The sequence below is a fragment of the Podarcis filfolensis genome, assembly GCF_964270895.1.
Source record: "Podarcis filfolensis genome assembly, chromosome: 1".
NCBI classification, from domain to species: domain Eukaryota; kingdom Metazoa; phylum Chordata; class Lepidosauria; order Squamata; family Lacertidae; genus Podarcis; species Podarcis filfolensis.
In genome coordinates, this window is record NC_139604.1 from 107934868 (window position 1) to 107949901 (window position 15034).

Consider the following 15034-nt stretch of genomic DNA (forward strand, 5'->3'; position numbering starts at 1 on the left):
AAGGTTGAGGTTTTCTAAAGAGAGAAACCATAATCCTCTGTTGCCTGTCCCCCTCACCTGGCCCAAGTTGTTAATCGGCAGGAGTATTAAGCATCACATATTATTACCAAGTAAATTTCTCAAATTAGAGAGCACCTTTTTCACAGTCTTGCTTCTTTAATCTGACATTATGTATAATTAGTATATTTTGAAACATCTGTAATATACATATTAAATAATAATGCCCATATTTTGTCTGTTCCTAGCAGTATCCACTGGGAACCAAGTTTTGCCATTCAGTATATTATGATATTTGTCTACCAACGAAGGGATACAAAATATAGAATCTTGCTGTGCCTGCAGTTGTTGCTAACTCCTACCACCTTCTAACCATTGGCCATGATGGTTGGGGCTGATAGGATTTTGAGTCTAACCATAGCTGGAGGACTGCAGATTCTGCATCCTAGCTGTCACCAATATCTGACTCCATGATCATGTCCTACAGTATATGCTGGTATACCCATCTTTCTGTTCAAATAGAATGGGGCGTGGAGACCAGACAGTTGGTGGTCTGCATCTCTCTTCTTCTGAAAGAATTGATTGCTTTCACTGAAAAATGTTGAGATGTTATCTACTGCTCCAGAACACATATGACATAATCAGTGAATATAATCTGCTGTTATTGTGGCATTAAAAAGTATGTAAGGCTTTAGGAGGCTGAGGCATACTTACTTGGTAGGAAGTCCCATTGGAGATACTGACTACTGAGTTGAAAGAAAGGAAGGAAGGGGGGATATTTGTGGTGTTTTGATCCAATCTGTATGGTGAGTCATTTCACACAAAGAGTTTAGTGTCCACACTCTGCATAAATATAGCTATGATGTGGGGTAACAAAGTTGCTTCCATGTGGCAGATGTGCTATAGTGAGCCATGGACCTAAACTGTTCCATAGAGTGACTTTTTGTCTCACTTTTCTCTCCTCCGATACTTGCAACATGATCTGCTGGAAATCGCAATTGCCATGTTTGTCTACCTTTTGCTTGACTGTGTCTGTAAGGCCCAAGGGAGTGTATTAGATAGTGGTCTGGAGTTTCCCGGGTTTCTCCGTGCTTGTTTTCCCTTTATGCATTGCCTCCCTGAAGTGCTTTGGATAATAATACATCATTCATGTGTGGCATGATAAATGCTGCTGCACATTTGCATGGATTGATGGCTTGTCATATTATGTAACTTGTTAGTTTGAAGGCACATTGGGTCAGGGAGTGTCCAATCTCTTCTGGGAAAGATGGCTCTCTAGAGTGTCAGCTTTTGTTTTGTTTATTAAATGTCCAGCATGTAAAACTGAGTTTTCCATGGTATGCTAGTACTGCTGACTCTCTTTGGAAGCAGCTTTTGATATTTCTAGGGAAAGAGAAGCGTGGCTGAGTGTCTAAACTGTATTTGCTGACTGTCTTTAAAGGTGTTGACTTACCTATTTATCCAGTGAAGCTGTTCCATTAGGGCAAGGACTTTCACCTGCACAACGACATTTTGTCTCCCTGCATGCCTCCATATCCCCCATTCTGTTCTAGGATTTCCCCCTCTACCCATCAGAACAGATTTTTTTTCTTGGGAGGGGGTGCCCAGAGGTATGTGTCAGCATCACCCTTGAGCCAGTGTCACCAACTGGACTCATCCGCTTCAGCCCCGACTAGGCTAGGCGAGCTGGGTAGCACTTCCAGAGACCACCTTCTGCACAGGAACAGGTCAAAGTGCTGTGGACTCACAGCTTAGAGTTGTGAGCACCGGATTCACTCCCACAAGAAGACAGTCGTCGCACAGCAGAGTATAGCAGAGTCTAGCAGAGCATATAAACGACTCGGAGAGCAGCTCTGTAGAATATCTTCTTTATTCTATAACTACAACTATAATACACAACTATATACAGAGCTAAATAGGTCTAAGCATAAATGAATGCTAAACTGCACTGAGTGTCTGCAGCTGCTCTTAGCAGCAACCTTATCTATACACACGATCTCTAACACTCAGTCTCTCTCTGACTGACTGACTGACTCTTTGATGTGGTGCTGGAGTAGAAAAAGTAGAGAGCAGAACACCGCCCCTCCTCTCTGGAGAATCAGCAGAGACATCAGGAGATTCTTGGATATGGGAGGGGTGAAATCTCCTCAGTATGTGGGTAGATGTGCACAAGTCTTGTTGCATTGCACTAATAAGACAACTCCATTGGATACAACCATTTATTTTTAAAGGTGGCAGGAATAGATTTTCTGAGAAACGAGTCTAGAGTAGTATTGTTTATGGTGTAGGCTATGGGCTTCATACTGAATACATCTTATCTAGAACTATGGATGAACAAATCTGTTTATTTTGGTTTCTGTCTGTCATTTTTTCAATCTTAAATTCAGTTTGGCACATTCCTGCATTGGTTTGTGGATTTTTAAAGTCCTTTTGAAAAATCATAAACATTTTGAGGTGCATTTCTCTTAAAATATGCATTTTTGTACAGTCATACCTCTTGTTATGTTCGGTTCAGGTTATGTCTTTTCAGGTTGCGTCCCGTGGTGACCCGAAAATACCGTAAAGGGTTACTTCTGGGTTTCGCCACTCACGCATGAGCAGATGCGCAAAATGACATCACGCACATGTGCAGAAGCGACAAATCGTGACCCGCGTGTGTGCAGATGTGGGTTGTGTTCCTTTAGGTTGCGAACGGGGCTCCAGAACGGATCCCGTTCTCAACCAGAGGTACCACTGTATGCAGTTTTGCCTGATCTATACTTTTTTAAAAGCCCTTTCAATATAATGTACTTCCGTGTGTTATTTTCATTAATATATGCATTTATGTATACTTTTCCCTTATGTATACTATCCCTTTTTGCCAACATTTTTCGTGAGATAACTGCAGCGCAAAATTCAGATTAGAGCACATTTTGAAAAACAGCTGTGTTTTGGTTTACATATTGTTTGAGGAAGTGCAAATTAGATAGGTTTGCATTAAAATTCAAATGGAATCGAATTATCCCGTTCCAATCTAGGACATAGGGCAACACACAGCTTGGAAAGGTTGTGAGCTATGCTTTGTTGCCTTCACAGTTGTCACTTTGTTTGGCTGATGTTCCAGGTTCCCAAGAAAGATGTGAACATTGCGCATTGTGTCTACATACAGTATTAATCGGCACTATTTTTGGTACATAGTATCCACTGGTACCTCTGCTGATAAAATTAATTGTCCCTGTGAACTATATACGGTTTTGGGATCAAAATGGCAAGATGAAGTTTATGATGGTCATATGGAACTCTTTGAGATCTGCTAACACAGACAGACCCTTTTAAACCAGGGCTCATCAACGTGGTGCCCTCCACATGTTGCTGTGTAGCTGGTGGAAATTCTGGTCCAACCACATCTGAAGGGTACCACATTGGCTACCCCTGCTTTAAACCAGGTTTGGATTCAACAAATACCAAGCTTCCCCACATTTTTATAGGTTCCATGTGTCCTTTTTTTTCCAGGACACATCCTCTTTTTGAGGGGTAAAATTTCTGTCCAGGTGGAATTTTAAAATTTGCCAAAATGTCTCTGGCTATACTTTCTGGATGAGTCATAGACATAACTGGTGGCTGAAGACTTGGTTTCCTCTTCTCTTCTCCTGCCCCCCTCAGCCATATATCACAGCTTCAATAGCCTACATATAGTAGGGGTATTTAAAATAAGATTCATCATAGCATCCTGTTTTTTGTTCTTCAAAACATGGCAACCCTAGTTGGGAGAAACTGAGCTGCCCCCCCAAAAAAATATAGTAAATACCTTGGCTTACCTCCATGTCTACCCCTTAAAAGCCTGCCTTCCCATTCACCAGTGCACTATGACTAAACATGGTTCTTGAGTAATTGGAAATTTGGCAGAAGAACTATTTAAGCTCCCCAACTTCTTTCTATGTAGCTGCAGGATATGTGCTATAGATGTTTAATGCTGAATGTCCAAATTGGGCTTATACAAGGCCTATAACTATTAGGGGTTTCAGTACATGTTTCATGCTTTGCCCTAACACTTCAAATGCTTCTCTTTTTTAAAGCTATATTTCCATTTCATTTCTTTCTCACACTTGTTTTGTCTTCATATTGTGCTTTCACTGGGTGGTACAATTCAAGCTATCATGGGAATGTAAGAAGCTGCCTTATACTGAGTCAAACCATTGATCTGTCTTGTTCAGTATTGTCAACACTGACTGGCAGCAGCTAACTGGGGTTTCAGGCAGTGAGTCTTTTTCAGACCCACCAGGAGATACAAGGAATTAGACTAGGGTCCTTTTGCATGCAGAACATGTGCTTCACCACCAAAGCATGTCCTTCCCTCTCCCATGTGAAACCCACTGCCCTCTCCTTAATATGGGTCTTCAGGATGTGCAGGTAAGTTGGTTTCTATCCGGGTAGGTTGCTGACAGTATACATTGGATGGTTTAACTGCCTTCACCTCTAAGCACCTAAACACTTTTTCCTTGTTCATCTGTACTTTGCTCCACCTTCCTCCCAGTCTGAACCCCATCCTCCAGTATGAATGTGAAATGTTTTGACAGTGTTATTTCAGTGTATGGCGGTGGATACTGCTTGTCTGAGGTTATAAATCCTACCTTGCATTCTCCGGAGAGGCAATCTAGGCGCCGTAAGGGTAAGAAATCTATCTGTGGTCGTCTCCACTCTCACCTTGGGATTTAAAAGCTCTGTTTCTCTTAAACACAACCAGTTTTATAGCTCAACAACACACCACATAGTGGAGAAGGGCATATGGGTAGCTATGTCAATTACAATCGTCTTATCCTTGCAGAGTACTCCTGTGATGCTGTGTGATTTAGATGCCATTATGCATTTCAAAAGGATTGAGAAATTGTTGTTTGTCATTGCTGTTTGTTGCTCACAGCTGGTTTTATGACTGAGTTTTGCTCATAAACAGGTGGTTAGAACATTCCTTCAGCTATGCAATACAGTCTGTGCGGCTCTGAATTAATTTCGCTCTTGTGTTGCATAGCACCAGTGTTTTCATTTTAAAATTGAAAGCAGCAATGTTTCTGGCAGTGCCAAAGCTGCTGGTGTGAATTCAAATGTTGGGGGGGGGGGGAACATATCACTCAGCTAAAACACATCCACCCTGGTTAACAAAAAGAGAAAGAAAAGCATAGTCACTTTTGGATATATGTTGGGTATCCTTCTGCCAATGGTTTTTGTCAAAACAGGTTTCCTACTAATAGGTTGAAAGGTAAGTTATTTCTCTGCTGCTTATGGATCTCTAATTCCAAAGCTGTCTCTTGCTTTTGGACCCTGCAGTAGGCAAGCAATGCAGTAGGATTCTAATCTGTTCCACCGATGCTCATTTTATATCAGGAACCTAAGCAGCATGAAATGCAGCCATCATTTTGCAGTGGAAAGATGCTCCTGAATCAGGTAAGATGGCTCTCCCACACAGGGCAGTTAGTCAGCCTGCCTGGTGCACTGGAAAGAACAGGTAATGCTGCTCTTGTGATTAATATGTGTTGGAAGGAGTTGAATGTGGCCTGTAGGTCCTTCTGAACTCTTTGGTGCATATTCTGGATATATTTTGTACAAGTTAAAGTGCGTTCCATGCTGAATGTTTTCTTTTTGGGATGGTAATTCCATTGATGATGATCATAACAGTTGTTTGCTGACTGATTTCCTTTGTGATGCCAGTTTTTCACTAAAACAACAAAAGGGTTTTTGTGGGTGGTTTTTTTTTTGCACCTTGAAGACTAACATATTTATTGTGCCACAAAGCGCATGAAAGCTAATGCCATCATAAATTGGCTAGCCTTTAAGATGCCACAACACTCTTTGCTGGTTATTCAGCAACAGACTAACATGGCTGCCTCACTGGGAGTTTATTGTGAAAGTTCTGGATTGTTTTAAAGGGAAGTCACTAACATAAACAACTACAATAATGATACAAGGATCTGCACTTATATATATGTTAACTTGGCGCTGTAAGCAGAATATTCTTCTCTTTCTGGGGTGTCTGCACAGGTAAGCAGTGTAGAATTCATTTCAGGTTTTCTAAGAGAAGTTGGTTCTGTAAAAAAAGGCGGGGGAAAGCATAATCAAGGGAGGAAAAGATTGCTACTTCCAGATCAACAGGGAAGCAAAGTAGCTACTTAAACTGAAGCTCTTGTACAGTAAAGGAGATGTTTTCACAGCAGTAGGGCATCTAAAATGGACTTCCAGTGTCCTTTCGTACACAGGGTCCACTTTCACAAATGGGCACAACAGTTTTAAGTTGACATTTCTCCTTTCTTTAAATATAGCTCATAGAAAGCACAAAGTACTGGGTGGGGGTATTTATGATTGTCTTGGTAAAAAATGCAAGTTTGACTTTTCCTACTTGATCAAGGGATGTCAGCATGTTATGAAAGTAGCAAATATACCATCTTTACATTGCTGATAATACTCTTATAAGCAAAAGGTTTACAGACATTAAAGTTAGTGTAATAAACATTACCACATAGCATCCTCAGGAAGTTACGAGCAATTCTGTTGAAATTTTCTATAGACAGGAGATTCCCGTAGACCCTTTGCTCCAGGGAGCACTTATATAAAAGAGCTGGTCTCTTAGTCATGGCTTGTATACTGTCCGTTTGACATAAGGCACCTGCATTGTATCCCCTGACACTGCAATTAAATTAAGTGGCGGGTGGTGCTGTGGTCTAAACCACAGAGCAGTTTGAATCCCCGCAACAGGGTGAGCTCCCATTCCTCGGTCCCTGCTCCTGCCAACCTAGCAGTTCGAAAGCACGTAAAAGTGCAAGTAGATAAATAGGTACTACTCCGGTGGGAAGGTAAACGGCATTTCCGTGTGCTGCTCTGGTTCACCAGAAGCGGCTTAGTCATGCTGGCCACATGACCACATGCTGTACGCCGGCTCCCTCGGCCAATAAAGCGAGATGAGCGCCGCAACCCCAAAGTCGTCTGTAACTGGACCTAACGGTCAGGGGTCCCTTTACCTTTATGTTTTCCCCAAAGAAGTTTTCATGGCACACTGTATACTGCAATCCTCAGATCACCTACTCTGGAGCAGAAACAAAAGCAAGCAAATTAGAGTTAAGTTACCAATAGTTCTGAGGACTGTATTCATTAATTAAAACAAATGTTATGTAGTTCTTAGTTTACCATGTTCAGCACCATGAGATATGGTACGGAGCCCTAAATGAGAGTCACTTTAGGCTTAAAAGGGAGACTGACACAAGATGAAACAAGCAGGACACAACCACTTCTACTCACATACCGTATTTTTCGCCCTATAGGACGCACTTTTTCCCCTCCAAAAATGAAGGGGAAATGTGTGTGCGTCCTATGGGGTGAATACAGGCTTTCGCTGAAGCCTGGAGAGCGAGAGGCGTCGGTGCGCACCGACACCTATCGCTCTCCAGGCTCCAGGAAGCTATCCGCAAGCCTTGCACGCCCGGGGGGGAGTTCCCCCGGGCGTGCAAGGCTTGCGGGCAGCAGCCTGCAGCGCGGAGCACGGGGTGCCCTCCGGAGGACGCCCCGTGCTTTGCGCAGGTGTCCGCAAGCCTTGCGTGCCCGGGGGAGATCCCCCCGGGTGCGCACGGCTTGCGGGTGGCAGCCTGCAGCATGGGGCGCCCTCCGGAGGACGCCCCATGCTTAACGCAGGTGTCCGCAAGCCTTGCGCGCCCGGGGGAACTCCCCCCGGGCGCGCAAGGCTTGTGGGCGGCAGCCTGCAGCGTGGAGCACGGGGCGCCCTTCGGGGGACACCCCATGCTTCGCGCAGGTGTCGGCAAACCTTGCGCACCGGAGGGAACTCCCCCCAGGAGCGCAAGGCTTGCGGGCGGCAGCCTGCAGTGCGGAGCACGGGGCGCCCTCCGGAGGATGCCCCATGCTTCGCGCAGGTGTCCGCAGCCTCCGCCGATGCGCGGGGCGCCGTGAAGCAGAGTGCCCCTCACGCCGGGCAGACAACGGCCAGCCCCACAAGCTCGGGGGACAGCGGGGAGGCGCAGCACCGCCATCCCACTGTTCCCCGACCTGGTTTTGGGGGGGAAAGAAAGGGGAAAAAATCCTTTATTTCCCCGCCCAAAAAAGTAGGTGCGTCCTATGGGACGGAGCGTCCTATGGGACGAAAAATACGGTACTTCTTGTCCATTGTGCACTTTTCTTCCACCCTCATTTAAGCATGTGACTTTCCAATTTCAGCATCCTCAAGGGAGTTTACCACAGTAACATCCACACTGACCAGGCTTGCGCAACCTGTGGCCCGCTGAGCCAAACATGGCCTACCAAGGGCCACCAGCCTCCCCTTCTACTTCTTGATTAGGGCTGTAAAAACTAAGATGTGATTACTGTGTCTTAGTAACATTGGCTTGGGAGATCACATGCTTTCCAAGCCTGCCCAAGTGAGAAAGTGAGCTGCTCAAAAGCTTGTGCACCTGCTCAGTGAATGTAAACAGGTTCCTCAAGAGTAACTGCTACTATGTCTAAGCAAAGATTTTCAGAGTGGCACCAGCAGCTTCCCTTCCTCTGTCATTTGCTCCCTTCGTTTATTCACTTCATTGGCTCTACTGCGATGAATTGGGGTGAGGATCTCGGCCCGTTGTGGGTCAGACGATGACATGCTAGTATTTGAGTACTTTCTTTTAGAAACGGTTTCCTTTGGGGGGGGATGCATGCCCATGTTTCCCACCAGCATAGGAGTGGACAGATTTATTTGTTTAAACAAAATGAAAAGGGCATGTGTGGAATTTCCTGTATAGCATAGAAGACAACTCCTTGGGGCCGAGGAGACTTCACCCCCCAAAAAAATATTTGAGGGGGCAGGCACCCCCAAAGTTGATGGGCATTGGCATTCAAATGGTGTGCGTGCACTGCGTTATGTGATCAGTTATGCAGGGTGGGGCTTACCTGGACCACCCAATATTTTATTCAAGATGGCACCCCAACCAATACAGTGGACCCTCGGGTTACATGCATGCGTGCGCAGAAGGGCTCCTCCGGTTATGAAGTTTTTGGGATGTGGCTGGGCCTCAGGAAAGGATCCCGTTCGTAACCAGAGGTACCACTGTATAGCAAAGCCACACCCACCAACCAAGCTCTTGTTAGATTTCTGTTATGCCACTGTTCAGCTTTTGGAGTCACAAGACTCTGTTTACATTCCAGACTGTTGGAAGTCTCACGGGAGACGGATGTTGATGTTACTGGTTTCCTGTTTCTTTGTTCAGTTGTTCACTGACTCTCACAGAGAGCAGATCTTTTCAGTCCTGTGTAGTTAGAAATAAACGTAGCAATGTAGCACACATTTCTTGGGTCCTTCTGCTGCTTGGATACTCTTCATAATGGGAGCATGCCTGAAGCCTCATTAAAGGCTTAGGTTGTTAATCACCGTCGGAGGAGGAGAGCCTGATGGATTTCGAAGTACGAAGTGGAGGAGAGCTATTTCAGCTCGGTCGTACGGAACCTCCAACAGCTCTCTCCTCCACTGCATGTGTACAACAAAGGAGGATAAACTGTGAGCTATGGGGGCAGTCCTTTTGGGTGGCCTGCAGAGACTATCCAATATTTGTCAGTGGATGGCAGCACCTTTGTGTGTTGTTTGTGGGGGTTGTACAATGAACCACTGTAGTGATTCTGCTAGTGGAAAAGTTGTTCCCATTGCTTGATAAATTGCCACTGGAAATCTTAAGCTGAGGTGGGAACCTCAGGCCCAGGCTTTCCAGGCCTCTCTGGCCCTCAGGAATCTCAGTAGGCCATGCCAGGCTACACCCATCGGTGGGCTTGCTCTGCAGCTGCTTGAGTACTTTTGCTTAGCTGGAATGTGTTCCTGAATTGTGATGATGCCTCTTGCTTGCCTGATTGGAGGCTGGAGAGCTATGTGGGGCTTGTGACTTGTGTGTGGCCTACTTGACAAAAGCAAGTAGGTTGCTCTGCTTGCCTTTGCTTCTGATCCATGACATCCCCCAGAAGGTTGCCCACAGTGGAATTAGGGAATATTCCCTACCCTGTCCTATTTGCTGCTTTGTATAGCAGACACCTCTTTTTCTTTCTCCTGATATGCAAGTTGGAGAAGGATTGGCTATGCCATCCCATCCTCTACATACCTTTCTTGCATTGCCACTTCACATGACTGACCTTTCAGAACTTAAATCTATTTGAATGCTAACTGGAGACTGTAGTGATGGAGGTTTTCTTTAAGGCCTGTGCAGATTCCTGTAGTGTAGAGTATAATAGGTAGTTCTATTACTTGGGATACTTTAGTACAGGACATAGCCTCCATGGTGTTATGAAGATGTTATTGGAATACAATTCCCATAAAGCACAGGGTGTTAGCCAATTCACTTTAATAATGCAGATATGAGTCCGAAGGGGAAAAGAAATCCTGATGCTTTAAACATGAAAACTGAACAAAAACGGCATAATTTGAGGGGGAGGAAACAGGTTTTGTCATTCTGACTTCAGGCCTTGTGCCTAATGGGAACATTCAACCAAACATACAGAGTGAAGAATCTCCATCAGAACGACACAGCCAATCAGAACACATGCTATCTCACTCTGCCTAGTTGCTAAGTGACACCTACACACACACACACACACACACACACACACACACACGAATAGTTGTCTAACCCTGAGAACAGCATTAACCCTGGAGTTATACACTGAACAATCTCTGCTGTTGCATTTCCAACATAGGGATAGTGGCTGTTGTGGCCCAACAACATCTGGAGGGGCTACCCCTAGTTTAATGGATGTTTTGTGGTTACTAGCAAATGTTATGTTGTTAAGCAGAATGAAAACAATGGGAGTTTGTTGCCCCTTTAGCAGCATCCTAGACGTCAAAGGGGAGTGACAGACTATTTTAGCATTCTTCCAGTTATTGTCCCTTCTAATTAATGGCCAAAAGCAACCATGAGATCTTACTGAGCTGTCTTCCTTTTTCCATTACTTGCTCCAAGTGAGCCAACATTTGCACTTGCAAAGTAGATATAAAGGTTAGCATGCTGTATTGTACACTAAGCTGCAAAGAGGGACACCCCCTTGAAAGATGTACTGGGGTAGGGTATGTTGAAAGATGCCTTGTTTCCCCATCTCCAATATTAGATAAACACTGATTTGGTTGAGACAAAATTACTTTTGTGTGTGTTCATATTCATGGATTCAGAAAGCACCCCCTCTTTTTTTTATCATGCCTGGTTTTCAGTGCAAATGTATTGTCTCTGCACCCATTGGCCTTATTTGCCAAGACAGTAGATTCCTCTGGCTTGAATGTGGCTGCCTGTATGGTTTTCTCAATGACATCACAGTGCCACATCTGACACAGTGATGTCACAGAAATATATAAATAAAATCACAATGGTCACCCAACCAGTTGGGTTGAATGGCAGCTTGGGAAATTGAGACCATGGATGGGGTGGAGAAGAAGTAGCTGCCAGATGGACAAAAGGTATTTGAAACAATGGAAGTACTTGTTGACTAACTAGTGCTAGTGAAGAATCATGAAAACTTATACATTGCATAAAGGGATATTAACCGTGCACTTCTAGATTGGATCATGACCTCTAGGAGGAAACATTCAGGTGTGGTGAACTTCTGTGCCCGGTATACCTGAGCTTTCCATATAGAGTCAGAATACATTTCCTGGCACACTTTACTATTTATAGGGAATTCCTGGCACTGAGGAGGACCTAGTCAAGCAGGGCCAATCTCATCATCTTGATATTTTTTTTAGTGCCCAGTGGCTAGCTCTGATAGAAATGCTTACAATGCCTTGAAGGGACAAGTAGAGAGAGCAGTTTTTCCAGAAGATTTATTCAAGTTTGATTCTTGCTATCTCTCACAGACTACAGCGCTCTTCCTGCCGTCACAATATATTGGATTTTGGTGCACAGGAGAGATACACAAAGTTGCGCTCTCTGTATTAAGAAAACCTAAATCAGTGTCCATTTGCTAAGTCTGTATTCCCTTCTTTAAAACTTAAATCCAGTTGAAGTTGTGTATAAAAATCTTAAAATAAATGCTTTGCTTTCTGCCCCTTATGATAGCTGCAACTCATGTTTGATTTTTACAATGGTGGTTCTCTTTAAAACCTATGGGAAATGGATACATCCATAGTACTGAGTAGTTAGATTCCATCATTTTCTCTGTTTCTTGCCATTTTGACACAGTTTGTTGGGAAACTGATGGAGGCCAAAGAAAGTTAAAATATATGCAGTGAAAGCAAATGTCAGTTCAATTACATTGAGAATTTAGTAAGCTGCCTTATGCCGATTCAGACCATTAGTCCTTATAGCTCAGAATTTTCTACACTGATCAACTGGTGGATTTCAGGATTTCAGGATGAGATCTCTCCCCAGTCCTGCCTAGAGATTGAACTTGGGGCTTTCTGTATCTACCATAGTGGTTAAGAGCGGTGGACTCATAATCTGGTGAACCGGGTTCGGGTCTCCGCTCCTCCACATGCAGCTGCTGGGTGACCTTGGGCCAGTCACACTTCTCTGAAGTCTCTCAGCCTCACTCACCTCACAGAGTGTTTGTTGTGGGGGGGGGGGGGAGGGAAAGGAGAATGTTAGCCGCTTTGAGACTCCTTAGGGTAGTGATAAAGCGGGATATCAAATCCAAACTCTTCTTCTTCTTCAAATCTGCTTGGAAATGGTGTCTTCTGTCTTGGAATACCTAATATTCACCTAATACAAAATGCATAGGAGCTGGGTGTGAAAATGGTTGCATTGGGGTGGGTGAAGGAGTGTGGCTCAGCTGCAGAGCATGTGTGATGCCTGCCAAAGTCCCTGGTCGAATCCTTTGCATCTCTAGTTAAAAGGAATGCAGTTAATCCTTCAGAATGCACACTTCTCTTAACTTTGCAGTGCAGTTCTCATCTCATAAATGTGTCCAAAAATGCACATCTTAGGGAAAACACACATATATATCTTATTTAAGAGAAAATTAATAGGAAAATGTGTACTTTGAGGAAAATGTGTCCCAAAGTATATGCTTTAGGAAAATGGGATGCTTTCAAAAATGTACATTTTAGAGAAAATTTAAATAATTTAAATGTGTTTGTGCAATCTTTTTTTTTAAAAAAGGAGACAGAATGGACTTCTGATTAAATGCATGTAAAACTGAGACTGAAAACAGAGTGATGCCTTTCCCCCTTCCTAGTAGATGTGTGCACTCGGTGCCTGTTCAAAGGCATTATTTTTTCCATTGCTACTTTTCACATTCCAGGGCTGAGTTCTGGTGTGGAAACAGGTTCTGCAGCTATGGCCCAGTGAGCTCTGGCTCAGATTTAAACTTCGTTGTATATTGTCCAGATGCACTCTTGCTCATCACGCCTCTTATCTAAAAATAGGAACAAACGTATTGTCTGAATGCTAATGCGTGCAATTAGCCTGGAGAGAAAAGGACTTGGTGAGATATGGGTCTTTTCATGGAGCATGTTGCGTGTACTGCCATTCGAATAATGTGTTTGTAGCATCTAATTTTTATGCACTGGGGAGACTTAAGAGATAGAGAGAAGAAGATGCAACATGTAATTCAGATCTTATGGTATCCAGTTAGGAATTTCCTCTTCCTGGAAGTGTTAAACTTGGCAGTTATATTAGCAAGACTGTGTGTGTTTTGTTACTACTCTTTTTATTTTCATTTTGCAGCAATCCTGGGCCTTTTTATTAATTTTTTTTTTAAAGTTAAAACATAAAGGACTCAAAAGGCCACTTTTCTTCTGTGCCCTTTCCTCCCCTCGAGGATAAGGGAATAGAGGGAGAGAAATCCTTCAGAGGCTACAGCAATCAAAATTGCTCTTTGGAAAAGCTTTACAGGTTGAGTTTAAACAAGAGAGGAGGAGGAGGCGGCGGCGGTGTGGGGAGTGGGGTGGCTGCTGGGGACACAAAACCCATTTCAAGTCTCCAGCCAGTTGTTAAGGTATAAATATGTACATTCATCATGCCAGCTTTGATGTTGAGACAGGCAGTGTATGGGAGATGGAAGTTATTTAATAGAATAATATTCTGCCTGTTATTAACACAGAGACATACACACAGCCAATTTCGTTGTTCTCTCAGTAGCAGTCTACCAAAGAACTACCGTATTTTTCGCCCTATAGGACGCACTTTTCCCCCTCCAAAAATGAAGGGGAAATGTGTGTGAGTCCTATGGGGCGAATGCAGGCTTTCACTGAAGCCTGGAGAGTGAGAGGGGTCACAATCTATAATCCCTTCATATTTTCCATGGTAGGAGAGAGTACAGTGGTACCTCAGGTTACATACGCTTCAGGTTACAGACCCCGCTAACCGAGAAATAGTACCTTGGCTTAAGAACTTTGCTTCAGGATGAGAACAGAAATCGTGCTCCAGTGGTGCAGCAGCAGCAGGAGGCCCCATTAGCTAAAGTGGTGCTTCAGGTTAAGAACAGTTTCAGGTTAAGAACGGACCTCCGGAATGAATTAAGTACTTAACCCGAGGTACCACTGTAGTGTGGGGTGGCGGGGAGCAAGAAATCCTTCCTTTTGGAGACTCTTAAGAGCTCCTCAACTACAGTTACCTGTAGTTGTCACATCCAGGGTCTATGCATGCACGTTAGAAAAACAGCCCCTGGTTGTGAGTTGTGGTGCGCAACATCATCTCAGTTACTAGAAAACTGAGTGCACTTCTAGCACTCACTAGAAGTGCTACATTTTCATATCTAGGGTGAGAGGCTTCACCAACTTCCTCCAATCCATCTTCCTGCCTCCAGTTTAATATTTTGATCCTTTGATCATATAGGACAGGGGTCAGCAAACTTTTTCAGCAGAGGGCCAGTCCACTGTCCCTCAGACCTTGTGGGGGGCGGACTATATTTTGAAAAGAAAAAAAAAGAATGAATTCCTATGCCCCACAAATAACCCAGAGATGCATTTTAAATAAAAGGACACATTCCACTCGTGTAAAAACACGCTGATTCGCGGGCTGGATTGAGAAGGCAATTGGGCCGGATCTGGCCCCCGGGCCTTAGTTTGCCTACCCATGATCTAGGAGGCAGGTGGGAAAAGCTCAGTAAGCCTCAACTGGCTTTT

General features: G+C 44.1%; 1 protein-coding gene and 2 long non-coding RNA genes across 31 annotated transcripts in view; 2 read left to right on the forward strand and 1 right to left on the reverse strand.

Moving 5' to 3' along the window:
* Positions 1–15034, forward strand: part of NRXN3 (neurexin 3) — a 1197396-nt gene that overhangs the window by 459689 nt on the left and 722673 nt on the right. The window lies entirely within an intron of this gene.
* LOC310766493 lies at positions 5853–9163 on the reverse strand. 3 transcript variants are annotated; one of them, XR_014550202.1, is made up of 3 exons: positions 8893–9163; positions 6984–7048; positions 5853–6055 (listed from the first exon to the last, which is right to left on the reverse strand). It is a non-coding gene; the product is annotated as an uncharacterized lncRNA (long non-coding RNA). The 3 variants fall into 3 exon arrangements; XR_014550203.1 differs by having other exon boundaries at positions 9073–9133; XR_014550204.1 differs by lacking the exon at positions 8893–9163 and adding an exon at positions 8421–8881.
* Positions 9968–15034, forward strand: part of LOC310766709 — a 56752-nt gene continuing 51685 nt past the window's right edge. For both annotated transcript variants that reach the window (XR_014550380.1, XR_014550381.1), the window contains exon 1: positions 9968–11428. This is a non-coding gene — a long non-coding RNA (uncharacterized lncRNA). The remainder of the gene's footprint in view (positions 11429–15034) is intronic.